The sequence below is a fragment of the Mauremys reevesii genome, linkage group 3 (genome assembly GCF_016161935.1).
Source record: "Mauremys reevesii isolate NIE-2019 linkage group 3, ASM1616193v1, whole genome shotgun sequence".
In the NCBI taxonomy this organism is placed as follows: Eukaryota; Metazoa; Chordata; order Testudines; family Geoemydidae; genus Mauremys; species Mauremys reevesii.
The window spans coordinates 74,639,179-74,657,536 of NC_052625.1; the positions used below are offsets into that span (position 1 = coordinate 74,639,179).

Genomic DNA, 18,358 nt, shown 5'->3' on the forward strand with positions numbered 1-18,358 from the left:
GAATGGCTTGCCAACTACAGAACCAGTTTCTCCTCCCTTGGTTTTCACACCTCAACTGCTAGAACAGGGCCTCATCCTCCCTGATTGAACTAACTTCGTTATCTTTAGCCTGATTCTTGCTTGCATATTTATACCTGCCTCTGGAAATTTCCAGTACATGCATCTGACAAAGTGGGTATTCACCCACGAAAGCTCATGCTCCAATGCGTCTGTTAGTCTATAAGGTGCCACAGGACTCTTTGCTGCTTTTACCAGTGAAATATTATTAATAGATTGTTACGTTTTGTAATGAAGAATCTGGATCTCATAAATCTCATAATGATGATTCCTATGGAAAAGTTTTATAGCACTGAAGACAGATTATATCAATAGGGTTATTACTCTGAAAACCTATAGAATTTACTAGCAATTTGTATTGCATAGGTATTTTTAACTATCCTAGTGAATTCTATTGCTGTGATGTAATTCTCTATTTAATTCTATAGGCTTGTTCAAAAGCAATAGGAAGGTTTGTCATTTTTATTATATCCTGTAAGATTTTTCCATAAAGGAAAACTATTACAAATGCCCCAGAGTTTATGAATTAATGAAACAGACTTATACACAGACTTAGGTATTGCATTCTTCCTATTTTATTTTAAATGTACTGTATAAGAATACCTTTTCTATAAAAGGCAGCCTTTTGGGCATGTTTTAGGACATTTTAGTTAATGCTTTACAGAATATCTCCAGGTCATATGCAGCATAACTTATACTCAGGGGGTTCTGAAATGTCAGAAACATGTTCTTCCTTTTATTAGAATTACACAGGGTTAGATAATCAAAATAGCCAAGATTTTTAGAGGAATTTTGGATCCTTTCAGTTTTGGGTGCCTGTGATCTGGTGTGCTCCCCACACTGGCAATGCAAGAGCTGAATTGAGCCAGGTGAGCCCAATCAGCTAATTAGGCTGCAAACAGGTGAGCTTTAGTTGGAGGCAGCTAATTAGAGAGAAGCTCACCTGTGAGGGAAAGGTGGGGATTCTACAAAGACAGGAAAGTGGAAGCAGAGGGGCTCCAGGGAAGGAATCTGCAGTCACTCTCTGGGAGAAGGAAGGAGTGTTTGAGGGGCTGCTGAGGTAAGTTGCCTAAAGTTACTCCCTGGAAGGAGGAAGTGAAGAGACCAGCAAACCCAAGGGTGTGGGGAAGGCCAGGGGATATGAAAGCAGTTCAGGGAAATGCAGCAAAGTACAAGGAGCTGCCGTGTTAGAGGCTTCCTGAGTCAGAATCTGGAGTAGAGAGTGGGCCCAGGTTCCCCTACCAGCCACTGCAGGAGTGGCACTATGAGGCAGCGAAGCGGAAGACTGCCTGAGAGTACTGAAAACTAGGAACCTCACCTTGATACATGCACCCACGGAAGGGGAAATCACAGTAGTGACCTGGCCTAAGGGGTCAGTCACGAAGAGGATGCTGGAGCGAGAGAGGGGCAGTAGAGGAGAAACTGATGGTGTGTTCCCATAAGAATGAGCCTTGGCCTGACTGAGCTAATTCCCAGAACTGCCAGGAGGCAGCACCATCCAACGGTGAGTAGAGTAGCCCTGGTCACTGTGCCCAATTTGACAACAAAAAGGGGCCGGCTTTTCAAAAAAGTGCTAATACCCACCCTCTGGGATTCAGCCCTCTCCCACCCGCTGAACCCAGGTCGCTCAAAGGTGTCTTTCAAGTTGACCACTTAAAAATGGAGGCACCCAAAATCACAAGTCACTTTTGAAAATTTTGGCAATGATTGCTTGCCTAAAATGGCAATGGGTCTCAAGGATATTTTCAGGCTCTCAGTCAAAAATAGCAGAGAGTCCTGTGGCACCTTATAGACTAACAGATGTTTTGGAGCATGAGCTTTAGTGGGTGAATACCCACTTCGTCGGATGCATGCAGTCAAAAATGTAGACGTGATAAATAGTTATACTGTTCAAGAGTCTGTGCAATGGCATTATGTGACTAATTAAGAACCTCTCAGAAATGAGCAGGATGTGGGGGGATCTACAAATCTATTAATGCAAATGAAAGCGTATGCAAATATTTGCTTTTGCAACGGCATGCTTTTCTGCAATCTGACACACACAGCTAAGCAAAATAACACTACCAGTGCAAAAACTATTCTTTTTTTCCAAATATTAATGGGGACATTGAATAATTTCTGACAACTAAACAAACGTTCAGAGTAATTAACAAGCACTGGGGACCTGAACTAGTGGTGGATAAGAGGAAATTTATGACCATAGTGGTTCAGATAATCAGACTAATCAATTGAACAAAGTACTGCCAAAAATGCCTGTAATAATTCATATTAGCTGCAGAGATCATAGACATGTCAAGCTGGAACAGGCCTCAGGAGATCATTAAGTCCAGCCCCCTGTACTGAGGCAGGATAAAGGAAACCTAGACCATCCCTAAAAGGTGTTTGTCCAACCTGTTCTTAAAAACCTCCCATTGTAAGGGATTCCACAACCTCCCTTGGAAGCCTATTCCAGAACTCAACTGTCCTTATGGTTTAAAATGTTGTTGGGTTTTTTTTTCCACCCTAATATCTAACCAAAATCCCCCTTGCTGTAGTTTAAGCCTATTACTTCTTGTCTGACCTTCAGTAGACATGGAGAACAATTTATAACAGCCTTTAACATATTTAAAGGCTACTAGTTTCCCTGCTCAGTCTTCCTTTCTCAAGACTAAACATGACCAGTTTTTTTAACCTTTCCTCATAGGTCAGGTTTTTCTAACACTTTTATCAGTTTTGCTGATCTCCTCTGGACTCTTGAGTTTAGCCACATCTTTCCTAAACCAGAGCACCCAGAACTTGGCACAGTACTCCAGCTGAGGCATCACCAGTGCCGAGTGTAGCGGGACAATTCCCTCCCCTGGCTTACATACAACATTTCTGTTAATACACCCCAGAATGATTGAAGCCTTTTCTACAACCGAATCACATTGTTGATTCATATGCAATTTGTGATCCACTACAGACCCAAGGTCCTTTTCAGCAGTCTACTGCTAGCCAGTTATTCCCCAATTTGTTGTAGTTCATTTGATTTTTCCTTCCTAAGGCTAGCACTTTGCACATATCTTTAATGAACTACTTCTTGTTGATTTCAGACCAATTGTCCAGTTTGCCAAGGTTCTTTGAATTCTAATTCTGTCATCCAAAGTGCTTGCAATCCTTCCCATGTTTGGGTGCTCTGCAATCTTTATAAGCGTACGCTCCACTCCATTATCCAAGTCACTAATGAAAATATTGAATAGTACGTGTTCACTACTGACCACTGCAGGACCCCACTAGGTACACCCTCCCAGTTTGACAGTGAACTATAGATAAGTACTCTTTGAGGATGGTCTTTCAACCAGTTGTGCACCCATCTTATTGCAATTTTATCTAGACCACTTTTCCCTAGTTTCATTTTGAGAATGAGACAGGACCCCAATAACTTCCTCACTTTGGGCATCTATGAGGAAGAACTTTTAGATGAACATTTGACAAAAAATCTCTTGTTTGGATCACTGAAGTAAAATAGCAAAACTCTCTTTTACGCGAATGAGTGGAGCACCAGGTTTAGGGACCAAAACTATCTGTTACCAATCTTAGAAGATTTCTTTTGGGAGGGGAAGCATTCAGGAAATGTCTAGTTGCTTGTGCAACTGTTTGCAAGATGCACAAATCATCAACCAGTCTGTGACTGTTACCTCCTGTGACAATAAAGAATCTTCTTGCAGACATGCACAGATGTGCATCTGATACACACATTAGTCAGCCAAAATTACTTGCTTGTAGTTTATTTTGAATATCTAGCCCTTAGTATATGACATCACCTCCTTAACTTGATCAAAAAAACATTTATGTTGAATTCTTCCCATTAAAAATAATAGGGCAATATTTTCTTGATGCCAATAATTACTGCTATCAAAGCAAAACACTGTCTGGGTTATTTGTCTTAATTTAACCCAAATAGTACACAAAGCACAGTGTACAAAAACAATATGTTCTTTCTTCTAACCCAGATCAGTCATAGCTGTATGGTTTGAATGGAAACAAGGAAATTAATGTTTTGTAAATATTATTTTGTTTCTAGTTGAAGTTTTATTGTTAGAGGTGGAGTCATAGGATGTCCCATTAGGATTATAATACATGCACTTCTATAGTTCCTTTCATCCAACAGTCTTAAAGGACCATCTTTTAGTGACCAGTTATTCAAAATATAGCACAATGATCACTGGTTACGGTTTCTAGGCACTACTACATTATAAATAATAATAAAAGCCCCCTTTCGAACCTTAATTACATTTCTCAAATCCCAATGGAATTTAAACTTTCCTAAATTTCAGGGTGTTTAGCTCTCTGGTTGTAATCTATTTTAGAGTTTGTGACTTCACGGTCCAATCATGCACCCAGAGCAGTCAGCGGTAAGATTCCCATTTGTACAGGACTGAACCCTGGCTTCTGAGCCCAGATTTGGATGCAGATGGATATTTGAATTTCACATGATTTCCACCCAAGTTGGAATTCTAAAGTGACACTCCACATTCAAAGAAAATGAGGGCTGGGATAAGAGAGATTGCAATAAATCCCCCATTAACTCAATTTTATACACCTCTGAATCCAGTGCATTCGGAAAATAAGATATGGTCAATATTTGATAATGTTAGGACATGTTTACATTGACTTCTGCCTACCCTTCCCTACAGTTATATTGCCCCAGAAAACTTTAGTGAAACCTAGAAGTGCATTCCCCTCAAAGCTTTCTGATGTAACACTTTTCCTTACATTTTTACCTTAACTTCCATCTAAATTAACCTCATTCTCATTTTGCCTCCCTTATCACTCATATATACACTTCCTGTATGGTGCTTCCTTAGGGCAGGTCCATACTCACCACGCGGGTCGATGCGGTGAGTTCGACTTCACGGAGTTCGAACTATCGCGTCTGATCTAGACACGATAGTTTGAACTCCGGAAGCGCCGCGGTCGACTCCGGTACTCCACCACTGCAAACGGCGGTGGTGGAGTCGACGGGGGAGCCGCGGAGTTCGACCCTGCTGTGTCTGGACGGGTGAGTAGTTCGAATTAGGGTTCTTCGAATTCAGCTACGCTATTCCCGTAGCTGAATTTGCGTACCCTAATTCGAACCCCCTTTTTAGTGTGGACCAGGCCATACTAAAGGTAACATTGTGTCAGTGGTGAAATAAATCTCAGCCAACTCACTGACTCTTTTTTTTTTTTCACTGCACTAACTACAAACATGCCCAAACAATGCCAAGTACAAACACAAACTCTTGGCAGTAGCTCATGATTGTCTATTGGGGATGGGGGAGAGTTTCTGCATTTAACCGCTAGGTGGAGTAGTGCCAAAACTGTTGATCTGATAACCTAATGGTGAGATAAACTCATTCACTTTCTAGATAGTGTTTTGATTAAATAGATCAATTATGCTCAAAACTGAGCATGTCTCAACATGCTTCTAGCATTTATCATCTGTGGGTACTTGTAAAATGTCATCCTGTATAGCATTGTTGTTGCATGTTAGTTTCACATTGTCTTGATTTTTGGATACCTATTCTATGTACAATTAGCAGTTTAATTGTTTTCAATTGGTGGGCTTTTCAAAAGGGCTAAACATTAGCTTAACTCATACCTCCCATTGAAGTCAATGGGAGTAATCGTTGACTTAAATGGGAGCAGACTTAGGCAAAGGGTGAATGTGTTTGACAAGTCCACTCCATGCATGTTTTGAAAAGTACAATAGAATTTGAATTATTAAAAAAAAAGTATAGTTGTACTGTTTTTATTATTTTTTTAATTGCACCTAGAGCAAGCATCAAATCATAGGCAAGACTAACTACTATTCTTGATCTATTTCTCTGACTTCTTTACCAATCTGCTCCTCAGCCTCTCTGCTGCTGGTCAACTAACTCCTTAGAGGCTTTTGTTTGCAAATGAGCAGGGAAGTAAGAACAGCTCAGTTTCAGTATGACCATGCTTCTAAAAACTGGCATCTGCATATCTTAAACCTTGAGGATGCACAGTGTTCAGATTATTGTTTCTGATCCTTAAGGACCTACATGATCATTAATTTCCTTCTAGTTGAGGTGGAATTCATAGTATGCTATCTGCAGCCAATTAATGTTGCTCTTTAAGTATTCATGAAGGTGAAATGATTTAGGATTAGAGCTGGTCAGAAAACTGAAATGCTTCCCATGAGCAATTTTGAATGAAAAATCATTGCTCAAAATTTTTTGGGCTTGAAGAATTTTGTTTTTTCCACAGAAAGCTTTGAACCAATTCAAAAGAAAAGTGTGAATTTTGAAAAGAAGACAGGTTTTTTTGTTTCATTTTGATTTCAAATGGCTTTCATTTTGGCAACAATGTAAAAAATACATTTTTAAATCAGAACAAGATGAAAATGTTTTCTTGGAACTGACATTGCAACATAAAAAGCCATTTAGTTTTGGATTTTTGAAACCTACAGCCAAAATGTCACTTTAAACCAGTTTCACGTTGTTTTAGAATTTTTGGATGATTTATATTGAAATGAAACTAGTTGTCATTTCATTTCAAAATGTCAATTTGAATGAAGAAAACAAACAACCCCCACTCCTCCTTGTTTTGGCATTCCCTTCAGGAAAATCCATTTTTTTCATTGCAATTGATGTTTTTGACAACCTTATCTTTCTGCAAAAAAACTACTGTACAAAATATTTCAACCAATTCTATTTAGGACACGCCCTGATGCAAAGCCTCTGCAGCTGAATGCTAAACACTACCTGTTGTGCTAGGTATAGTAGGGCTTACATTTAAATATATGATATAATTACTAATAATTCATTCAAACTCTTCTGTTCAGAAGTGTTTTTACAGACTATTTAGATAAGAATCACTTCACCCACTAGTGAAATGAAGCATATCTTCACCACACAGCAATGTTATAGGCCAGCAGGAATCAATGAATTATTTCTCTGCGTCATTTGCAGGAGACAGACAGGCAAATGATAATTCTCTGAATAGGAATTTGGCCAGGACATGAGTGCTCACAGCCATACTCCTAAAAGTGTTACAGGATATTTAATGACCCCAGGTGATCAGGAGTTGATTTCCATTTCTCCTCTAAAGAACACCACCTCCATTTCTCCCTAGTACAATGCTGGGATACTACCTCAAATTCATATCAAAGGGAACATCACTTTCCGCTCCCACCTGGATTTTTCTTGAGAGGTCTCCCATGTATCACCCTAACAAGTCTTGATCCTGCTGAACTCATAAAATCAGGCACCATCATACTCTGAAGTGGTGCTATGGGAGAGTTAATAGGTGAATGTCAGTGTTACAGGAAAACTTTCGTCCCCAGAGCATTCAGGAACAGCAATATAAATTATGTAAAGGTTGCATCAAGCAAGTTAGCACATATAAATAAATATTTAATTTCAAGGAAAGTTTGATTTCCATACTCTTTCCCCATCCCCTTCCCTCCCTTGCACTATTTAGAAGATAGTTATCCAAGTACTTCAGGCGATCATAACTTTTTGATTAATTGGGGAAATAACAGTTAGGATCTTGCTTATGCTCTCAATGTCCCTTTAGCTTGTAAAGTTACCAAAAGCAAAGGTGTTTAAAATAACAGTGCCTGGTGTATTCAGTCAGTTTGTGTGTCCCTATCTCAGGGCTCTGTGTAATTCTGCAGCTTTGGCATATAATGTCGTTCATTGGGGCCCACCAAGGAAAACTGCGTCCCTGCTCTGCAGTACATCTGAAACCATCAGGCAAAGCAGAGAGAGCCAGCAAACCGCCTACTGGGATTCTATGTCTGAGGTCAGGCCAGAGGAAAGTGTGCCACTGCAATACATGTAAACAAAACATTTGTTCAGAACATGTTTGTGTCTGGAAGGAGAAGAGCTGATAGCACAGGCCAGACACAGCTCTGTCAATGCATCTCACACTTGTGGCTTTGCAGCTAAAGCCTGCTAGGCAGCTATCCTCGTCCTGATTAGAGAATGAGAATTATGCCAAATGAGGCACTGATTTTGTGCTATAGAAGTGACAAAATCATTTCCATTGTTGACTAATCACAAAATTGCACCTAAACAATGAGGAGTCCAGACTACTCATTGTTTTTGTGGATACAGACTAACATGGCTACCCCTCTAAAATTTCACCTAGGTCTCCAAAGGTGAAAGGTCCATACACCAAGTGCAGTCTTCCCCGTTACTGAGCCCTGCTTAGTTCAAGGCAATGAAACTCAGTTAGTGAGACTGTTACTGGAATACTTTGTCCAGCTCATACAGCTGAAGAAGCAGCTTTGTTCTTATTGAAGCCGAGCAAAGGTTTCACAGCAAATAACGTACTTAAGGACCCATTTGCTTCTTACAGAATATCCATTAGCAGATTGGAAGCTCCTTGTAGTTATTCGGTATTTGGAATTATTCAATCACTTTTTCATTCTATGTGAAGAATTCATGGTGAGTATTCAGATTTCTATATTTGATATTCTAGCTGCATTGTTTAGTTGATGAGCTACATGGTATTGTTTCTGCTTCCTGACTGGATGAATGAGCAAGCAGGTCCGGTGCAAATACTTGCACGTTCAAATTAAAATGTGGTTCCCCTGGATGTTTGAGTAAAACTTAATTGCTTGAACATTTGTTGGAAGTGAATACAAAAGGTATATAGATATGGCTAAAAATAATTCATTTATAAGACTTACAAATATTGTACAGCACTGACAATGAATATCCACAGTCAAGTGCACCGAGGAACTGAAGTTGTACACTTCAGACATTCCCCCCCACAGCCATCATATTCCTTAATGTGTCCATCTCTGTTCAGCTGATGGCCAGATTGCTGCCTCTTCCTAGCTGCTCAACCTCCCGCTCTGTCCCCCACTACAGACCCAACCACCTTCCATCACTCTAATCTTCCTGAAAAATGACCCAAGCTGGCTTTCCTCCCCACCCTGGACCACTACAAATCCATGCTATTTCCTTTCCCAGGGCCTTATACAGGGATGGGAGCATTCACTGGGAAGATGAGGGGCTTGTATTCAACTTTTCCTGGTAATGTCCTCTACCTCATTCAGGCTGGCTACCCAACCTCTCCAAATATTGACCTGCTTGCAGATGTGCTGTGTAGCTCTTCTGCTCACTTGCTGAGGCAGCCTCCAATCACAAAGGACAAGGCAGCTGAGTGTTACACGCATGGAGTTACATAGCAACCAGTGATCCATCCCACTTCTGTGATCAGCACACGCAGAAGGACTCAAAGCTTGCCTACAAGTTATAGGCATGAACATGGCCAGCTGGCTCCCAAAAGCCCTGGAGGCAAGAGGGTAATGGCTCAAAGGATACCTTATCCCCATGCAGCAACAGCAGATGATGGTACTCCTCTATGCAGTCCTTCTCTGCAGGGAAAGGGTGTTGAAGGGGAGGGTCCTGCAGAAGAGAGACATTGATGAACTCAGATGTACACAAGAAAAAATAGTTCTGGGGTTTCTGCCTTCCTATCTCCACAACACCTTAGCATTGTTTTATGGCTGTAACCCTATCTGTCTTCATTTACCCCTTCCTATTACCCCACATGCACTGCATCAAGCGCAGAGGTAGACTATTCAACCCCCAATTTACTGTGGCAGAAAAAGGAGAGACAGCAATGTCATCATTTTTAACTTATTGGAGGTGGTCAAATACTTTGAGGGCCATATAAGTACCTGGATAATAGGTCCCTGGACCAGGGATTATGCCTTTCTATTTATGCTGTAAAGTACCTAGCAAAATTCTGGGCACTGCAAAATTAATAAATAATCCCTCTCAGACAGTTTTGATTGTTTTGTTATACCTCAGTTCAATAGATATGATCCCTTCAATGTCCATACATAATTTAACATGAATAAAAATAAATAGTATATTTCATGGATTGATATCATAATGGTTTTCTATGCTGCACTTATGCTGATGCATTATTACATTTATTGTAGCACATAAAAATAACTTGTCCTTATCAGCTATTAAAATGCACCCTTCTCATTGATGTCCTACTACTTCAGCAGGAATTCCACCAGCTTGGTAAGAACCAAAATCAAATAGTTAAGCCTTTGGTAAATATCCCCTCCAACTAGTTATTCTCTGAGCATGGATGGAGACACTCTGGTTTCATTCCAAGTCATACCTTTATTAAACAGCAACCAAATCGAACATGGCTGAGTTGGTCCAGTCCCTGATAAAGATGGCTAACCAGTCCCACAAACTATGACCAACCAGGGTTCTTGGAAATTGCAATGCTTGCTTAGAAGGAAGAAAGACCTGGCTTCTAGTGTCTGACTCTTTTCTCCTAATAGTTCAATCAGATAAGGGCTGAGCTCCAGAACTGAGTTGTCTGGTATTTGTGTAACATGAAAGCGTATGGAAAGGAGGGGAGGGGAAATCATGGCCATGTATCTGTAGCCCATGAATAATCTCCCAACCATGCACATATAAAAACAGACATACTGGGTCAGACCAAAGGTCCATCCTGTCTTCCAACAGTGGCCAATGCCAGGTGCCTCAGAGGGAATGAACAGAACAGGTAATCATCAAATGATCCATCCCCTGTCGCCCATTCCCAGCTTCTGGCAAACAGACTAGGGACACCATCTCTGCATAATAGCCATTGATGGACCTATCCTCCATGAATTTATCTAGTTCTTTTTTTGCAAATAGGATAGCTGGATGTATGCAGCTGTTTACACTTGGAGTATATGGAGGAGCAGGATTCAATCCACACACAAATTATACAACAAAGGTTACTCATGTTATTTTTGTTCAACTGGCGAGATTTAAACAAAGTGTGCGGCTGATCTTTGTACCTCAAAACTTCAGCTTTGTGGTCCCAAATTTATCCTGAACCAGATTAGAATCTCTTCTTTCATCACATATTAGACAGAGTTCTACTTATGGGATTCATGGCAATCAGCTTCCATCATCCTCACTAGCAGCTGCTTCCTCTTCTAGTGAACTGTGGCAAGAAAAGAGTCATGCGCTGTGGCAAATTCCACAGCCTCTTGCAATGTCTTTGGGTTCCTTTGGCTGAACCACCTCCTAAAATACCTCCTCATAAAAGACCTTGTCAAGCTGCTGTCTATCTAGGCTTTTATCTTGCACCTTCTGCTAGTCCAAGTCCAACTGAGTATCTATTAATTGGTCCATTGCCAGTTTATCCTGGAAGGCCTCGGTGGTAACTGGGTACTCAAGAAACACATCTCCACAGATCCTTTGAAGTTCACATGGAGCTTATTCTTTCCTTCTCTTTCTAGGCCTGAGCTATGCCCTGGCCAGCTCAGATTGAGGGCTAACTCCAAACCGCAGAGTGAGAGTGTGTACCAGGCTTAGATAACTCAGTCACTTTTTTGAGGGTAACTTCTGAAGCAGTGTCAGAGCTGAGCCATTCATCCTGGCTGCTAAAGGTTCTGTCCCCTTCCCCACCATTCATTTGAGCTATAATGTTGAGCTGAGCCGAGCCAAATAAGTCTCCCAGGGACTTTTTCCCTCAAGGCTTTTGCATTATTTGAGGTGGGACTGCCTGACCTCTCCCTTCTGGGGGTTATAAATAGGGTAGACAATGGTTGTAAATGTCCATTCCTACCTAAGTCTTCTGATGGGCCCAATTCTGCATTGAGGCAACTGCCTTCCACGATGCTTTGGGACCCTTTGGTTTGGTTTCCTTCTGCAACTGAATTTTTAGCTTCCTAAATCCTTTCTGCACCTCATCTCAGTTAGCAAGGTCCAGATTGGCCAAAGCCTATATGGTCTATCCTATCCGGATGAAAAACGTCTGGTCTATGGCAATCAGATTGCTGGTCGCTTGATCAATCCATTTTACCATTCCAGCCTCAGATTGGGAAACCCAGCTGCAACACGCCATCTGGGCACTTTGCAGTTGTTGCTCTAATAAGGCTCTCATCACAGCCTGCAAGTCATCTGAGCGTTTTCTGGGAAACTTCCAGCTTTTGTTTTAGATCTTGTTTTGAAGCTTTGTTTAAATTCCTTTTTTTTTTGAAGTATCCAGCTCCTGCTTTAGATCTCCCTTTGATTTCTGCAAGTATGGCCATCATTTACTCCATTTTGGGTCAACAGGAATACCAGCTCATAATTTCTCTCCTTGGAAACAGGATTTCACCATTGACATGAATGGCTAGCCAACGTTTGGGGCCCTGGGTATGTTCCATTTGGAAGTAGAATTGATGATGGAGGCTGGTATTTTCCTTGATTTACTCTTGGTTATTTTTCAAGAAATGCACAAAGTCCTAAGTCTCCAGGTGCAGAAGGAACCGAAAACAAAAGGAGAAGTTTCTTAACTTATACTCCAAAGCTTCTTTCAGCCAGAATCCCTCACTTGGATCCTCTCTCTAAACTTTCCAAGGGCCATCCAAGTTTATACGCTGCTGCTTGGCCTTCCTGCTCTCTTCCGAGTCTTTTTTTAGTTTCTTGTCTGCCTCTTTTCCAGCTTGATTTTTTCTCTGACACACACACACACACACACACTCTCTCTCTCTCTCTCTCTCTCTCTCTCTCTGGTAGTTGCTAAAAGGCTTTGTTTTAGACATGGCCCCTTAACGGTCTCTTACAAGTATCTTAAGTGAAGTGTGTATTCACACCTCACTGTCAATGTAGCTTTAACACAACCCATAATAAGGTTCAACCCAGCTCATAACCATACTATTAAAAATCATACATACAAATAAATGAATAAAGTGCTAGGAGCTTTATGAGAGTGAATATGACAGGAGTACACAAAATAACAAATGGTATGGGTACAGTAGATGGGGGATTTCTGTTCACTCTGTCTCATCACACAAGAAAAAGAGGACAATCAGTTAAAATGAACTATGTGCCTGGTGTGATGACTGTTGTAATATACAAGCTTCTGTGCTGTATCCCTGAGGTCCTAGGTTCAGTAGGAGCCTACTCTCTCCTGTGTTGTCTCTATTCAGCAGCCTCAGTTGTCTTTTATGACCATAAGCATGTTTGAAATGTAGGAAAAGGGCACTGTCCACATGTATGAAGCCAACACTGTCAGAAAATATTTCCCAAAACGTTCAATTCCATTATCAAAATGGGGTAATGCCAGCTTTAATTAAACCAGCCAGTTGAATTGCACGATTTGTGACATTAATACATTTCCCTTTCTTTTGTTTGCTGTGCATATTAAATTGCTACCATGTGTCTACCATATTTAACAAATCTCTCACAGGACTCTTGTCACTTTAAATTACCATGCAGTTAGGAGAAACACTATACTTCTTATGCTTTTTGATTGTTTGTTTTGAGTATCCTCCCTCACTGTCTCCTTTTCCCTTCCCACACAACACAACCTTCTTCAATGTCCCAGTGGCTTTCCCTGCAGTGGCTGACAAGCATATGAGTCAAAGAAACATACTCCCAGTTACAGACAACTGTAGTGGTTCCCAATGGCAGCAAGGGAAGGTGCAGGATAAAAGCCTAGATAGATAGACAGCAGCTTGACAAGGTCTTTTATGAGGAGGTATTTTAGGAGGTGGTTCAGGGATGTAGCAGGTGGATTGTGGTCTTCTCATATAATTTCTTCATGCCCCATGGAAGGACTGGGGATGTCTTCAAGCTGCGACAGCAGATCCTGGTTTGGGTGGTTTTCCAGTAGCCAGTCCCTTTATGTATTATCTCCTGAAGTCTCTCTTCTTTTGGGATGGGCAGGAGTGTAGCAGCACATCTTCCCTTTTAGGTCTTCCTGGGAAGGCTTTAAAAAATCCGGTGTTTAAACCACTAAAGACATCAATCACCTCTGACAGAAACAGGAAGCCAGGAATCGGATAAGAGAAAAGTTCCTCTGATGGATCAGTAACTGGTTAAAAGATAGGAAACAAAGGATAGGAATAAATGGCCAGTTTTCACAGTGGTGAAAAGTAAATAACAGGGTGTCCCCCCTAGGGTATGTACTGAGCCTTGTGCTAGTCAACGTATTCAGAAATAATTTAGAAAAGGGGGTGAACAGTGAGGTGGCAAAATTTGCAGCTGATACAAAGTTACTCAAACTGTTTAAGTTAAAGCTGACTGTGAAGGATTACAAAGGGGTCTCACAAAACTGGATGACAAAATGGCAGATGAAATTCAATGTTAAGTGCAAAGTAATACACATTGGAAAAATTACTAGCTATACAAAATGATGGGGTCTAAATTAGCTGTTACCAATCAAGAAAGAGATCTTGGAATCATCATGGATAGTTCTTTGAAAATTTCTGCCCAGTCTATGGCAGCACTCAAAAAAAGCTAACAATGTGGAAGAGGAGATGAAACAGAAAATATTATAGTGCCACTATATAAATCCATGGAACACCCACACCTTGAATACTGAGTGCAGTTCAGGTTGCCTATCTAAAAAAGCTATATTAGAATAGGAAAAAGTACAGAGGAAGGCAATAAAAATGATTAGGGGGATGGAACAGTTCCATGCAAGGATAGATCAAAAATACTGGGACTGTTCAACATAGAAAACAGATGACGAAGGGGGGATATGAGAGAGGTCTATAAAAATCATGAATGGTGTGGAGAAAATGAATTTGCGTTATCTACTTCTACGCATAACACAAAAACTAGGGTCACCTGATGAAATTAATAGACAGCAGGTTTAAAACAAACAAAAGGAAGTACCTCACACAATGCACAGTTAACTCATGGAACTCATTGCCATGGGATTTTGTGAAGTCCAAAAGTATAACTGGGTTCAAAAGAGAATTAGAGAAGTTCATGGTGGATAGGTCCATTAATTGCTGTTAGCCAAGATGGTCTGGGATGCAACCCCATGCTTCAGGTGTCCCTAAACCTCCAACTGCCAGAAGCTGGGACTGGATGATGGGATAGATCATTTAAAATTGCCATGTTCGCTTCATTCCCTCTGAAGCACCTGACATTAGCCACTGTCAGAAGACTGGATCCTGGGCTAGATAGACCATTGGTCTGACCCAGCATGACCATTCTTAGGTTGTTATAGTATCAGGGCACTAGCTAAGCCGGATCAACACAATAACATCCAGGGTTGTAGAACCCAGGGGCTGAGGCAGAAAACAAGTAGGAGGTTAGGCGGAAGGAAGACACTAGGAAATATCAACCATGGTGTAGCTGGAAAAAACTCCAAGCTTTTTAAAGGTTCAATTTTACTTTTTCTTCTATTTCATTTGCATGAGCTAGTCCTGTTTGGACAGAGGAAGCGAATCCACAAACTGGACACTGTTTGTAAGAATCTCGATCAGTACACTTGCATGAGGAAAATAGTCAGGGACCTGGCTCGTTACTCACAGTTCGCAGAAAGAGCTACATTCGCCCTGTTCCTGTGTCCACACGTTGCCTTTTTTAGTCATTATATGGCCAGCAAATTACAATCATAAAGCTGGTTTTGCTCCCATATTGTGAGGCTATCTGTTCCTATTTAGCAAGGTTCCTTGGAATCCCAGATGTTCCCCCCGGTCCTTGTGATAGAGGAGGAGGATAAACTCTGTTCCCAAATAGAGTTCTGCTCTTTGGTGTCTGTCTCCTGTCTCTATAGCTAAATACCCTTCATTTCAACTATGGGGAAGGAGTGGAATTACAGACTCTACTCACCTTATATGAAGTCTCTTTCTTCTAGTGAGCCTATTGTAATCTTCACCAGAGATAGGCCCAAGCCAAAATCCAGATCCAGGTTTCACAATAGCTTGGGAAAGGGGGGATTTTAATTCTGGTTTTAACTCTTACAGCTCTCACACTGAAGTAGAGTTAGGCCCTGAATGGGAGGCCTCCAAGGAACAGCTTGATAAGGCAGGCAGAGATGTTAGCTTGTGACACTGCACCGTTTAGATAAGTATTGAATCAATATCCTGCGTGAAGTGGCACTGTGCTTGTTGGCAGTACCATTTTTTGAGTGAGACATAAAAGAGAGTCCCTGGCCATTTATCATTAAAATTCCTATGACACTTTTTCATAGAGAAGGGTTATTAACCCAGTGTCCTGGCCTACATAAATTCCAGTTTGGATCATTACTCTTACTACAGCTGAACAAACCTAGAAGAGTTCTAGGTGCTGTGAGCCTCTTCAACTCAAAAGTGAAGTGTTTTCTAAAATGAGTTCATATTTTAACGGACCTCATAAAACTGTTTGAGAAGTTCGCCCTAGGTACCTTACCTTCCTGCCATCCTGACACCTGCCAGAAAAGAGCAGTAAACATCACTGACCCCACCCTGATTCCATCATTACAAGAAGTGAAGGTGTGGGTGTCCCGCAATTCACATACCTTTTGACTCTCCCGAAGCCTCAGTTTCCCCCTTTCTTACCATGTCTTGTAAGGGGGGAGGGGAGGCCTTGATGATCCATCATCCTATCCCTCACTGCCTTTTGGGGCAAAAGGCTACTTCCTCCTACATTATCTTGTCTTTAGCAAGAGGGCCCACTTTAGGGAGCAGATGGCCTGTCCATCTGCCACTACCATCTGGCAGAGGTGGGAAGGGAAATATCCCTCCTTGCCCTGGTGAATTGTGTCTTCAACATTTATGTGGCAATATGTGCCACAGTGCACTAAGCTAAGTGGAAACCTCACTCAGGCTGAATGACAATCCCACTTGTCTTGATCTTTCCTAGGCTGTGTGGAAACCCTGCTCTGGTTTTTATCTGGTGGATTGGGCCAGTGGGACTTCTTGCTAGCTTCCAAAGAGAGAAGATAGAGGATGAGCAGTCTGCTGCCCCAAGAAAATACATAGAGGACAGGAGTTGGTCATTACCTGAAAAATCTTAGTGGTAAGAGAACAGGGCCATGGTGGTTGATGAGGGTGTCTGGCTGGAGCCAGGTCCAAATGTGGAGGTTGCTAGAATTGTCTCTCTCCTGCGACTGGGAATAAAGAAGGGGAGGATAGTGGACAAGTGCTAGCAATGTGTGTATTTCTCTCCTCTTCCTATGAGGCCAAGAGGTTCTTATTTTTCTTTCCAATTATAAGGTACAGAAAAGGCTGTGAGGGCATCTGTACTTTTTCTTTAAAACTGAAGTCAGACATGGGAGAGGCTGGGGAGGATTCTAAACAAAAAATCTGCTGTGAAACAGAGAATGAGAGACCTGAAAAACACCTTTGTTCACATAAAATTACAATATATGCAGAAAAAGACATGAATAAAATAAAGCAAAACACATCTGAAGTGAACATTAAACACAGATCACTAAAGTACTATCACCACCAAGTTCACTCAAAATATTAACACATCACATCAACCAAAAAGTGTCCAGGTTACAAGCCAATTTATACAAAGTGTAATCAGACTGCAGCCGAGCCACAATCAGTGCACAGAACAGCTCTAGCACATCACACCACTTTACATTGGCCATTCTGTTCTCGTGAGATTTCAGAATGACTAGGTTTGCGTGACCCAGCAAAGACTTAGCCAGGCAGGAACCCAGATCAATGCAAGTAGCATGGTATCTCATGCTGAGAACAAACAGCGGTTTGGAGAAAACCAGTCCCAAACCACTGAAAAGCTGCTGCTGCTGCTGCAAAAAAAAAAAGAGGAATCAGATGGGGCAATATAAGGAAAAACAAGGAAACACTGTGTCTGCACATTGGGGCACTGTGCAGTCACCTGGGGGTAATATGATGAACAAAACTAATGGTTGCTATGGGGCTATGCAGGACCTTCCACTACAAGTCACCAGAGCACTTCGGAAGAGGAGGTTTGTACAACATCCTCCAAGCCAGGGACACAGAGTCACCCAGAGACAGAGGGAATCCCCCAGGCTGTACTAGGGAGATAAGAGAGGATGGCATAATGCTGCACCTTGACACACATGCCATAGAGCTACTTCTTGGTCATAGTTGAAAAAGTAACATTCACTGAACCCTTCCAGGACAACAATCTTTCTGGTTGTACAAGGAGCTCCTGCACAAAAAGGGAGTCAGCTAATGAGGGAAACACACAGTTCTGTCTCAGAAGAACAGTCCCTGCAAAAATTCTCTGCAAATACAGATCTTCCCAGCGCCATAAACCGGAAAATGCCTGATCCAGTCACGCACTTCACAGAAGTTGCCAGGAATTAACAATACTGTTGTAGACTGGAAGCAAATCTAGACTCGGTAATCGACCAGATGCCAGCAAAAATAGACGGGAGTCAACGCTCATCCCTCCAGGACTAGGAAGGAGAGAGAAGACAAGGGACATCCTGGCCAGCAGGGAATCAAAATATAGCAACCGCCAAACAGACCAGTGGCGAAAGGGGGCCACCTTGCTGAATAAATCAGTGAGCCTTAGCCCTCTTCATCTCATGGTAGAAACAGCTAACGCAGGGCGCAACCAGCAGTAACTATTAAAAAAACAAACCATAA

At 41.6% G+C, this 18,358-nt stretch overlaps 1 long non-coding RNA gene across 1 annotated transcript; it reads left to right on the forward strand.

Moving 5' to 3' along the window:
* Nucleotides 1–1,066: 1,066 nt before the first annotated feature.
* On the forward strand, nucleotides 1,067–9,774 carry LOC120402390. Its single transcript, XR_005597211.1, has 3 exons — nucleotides 1,067–1,117; nucleotides 8,389–8,477; nucleotides 9,009–9,774. It is a non-coding gene; the product is annotated as an uncharacterized LOC120402390 (long non-coding RNA).
* Nucleotides 9,775–18,358: the final 8,584 nt, after the last annotated feature.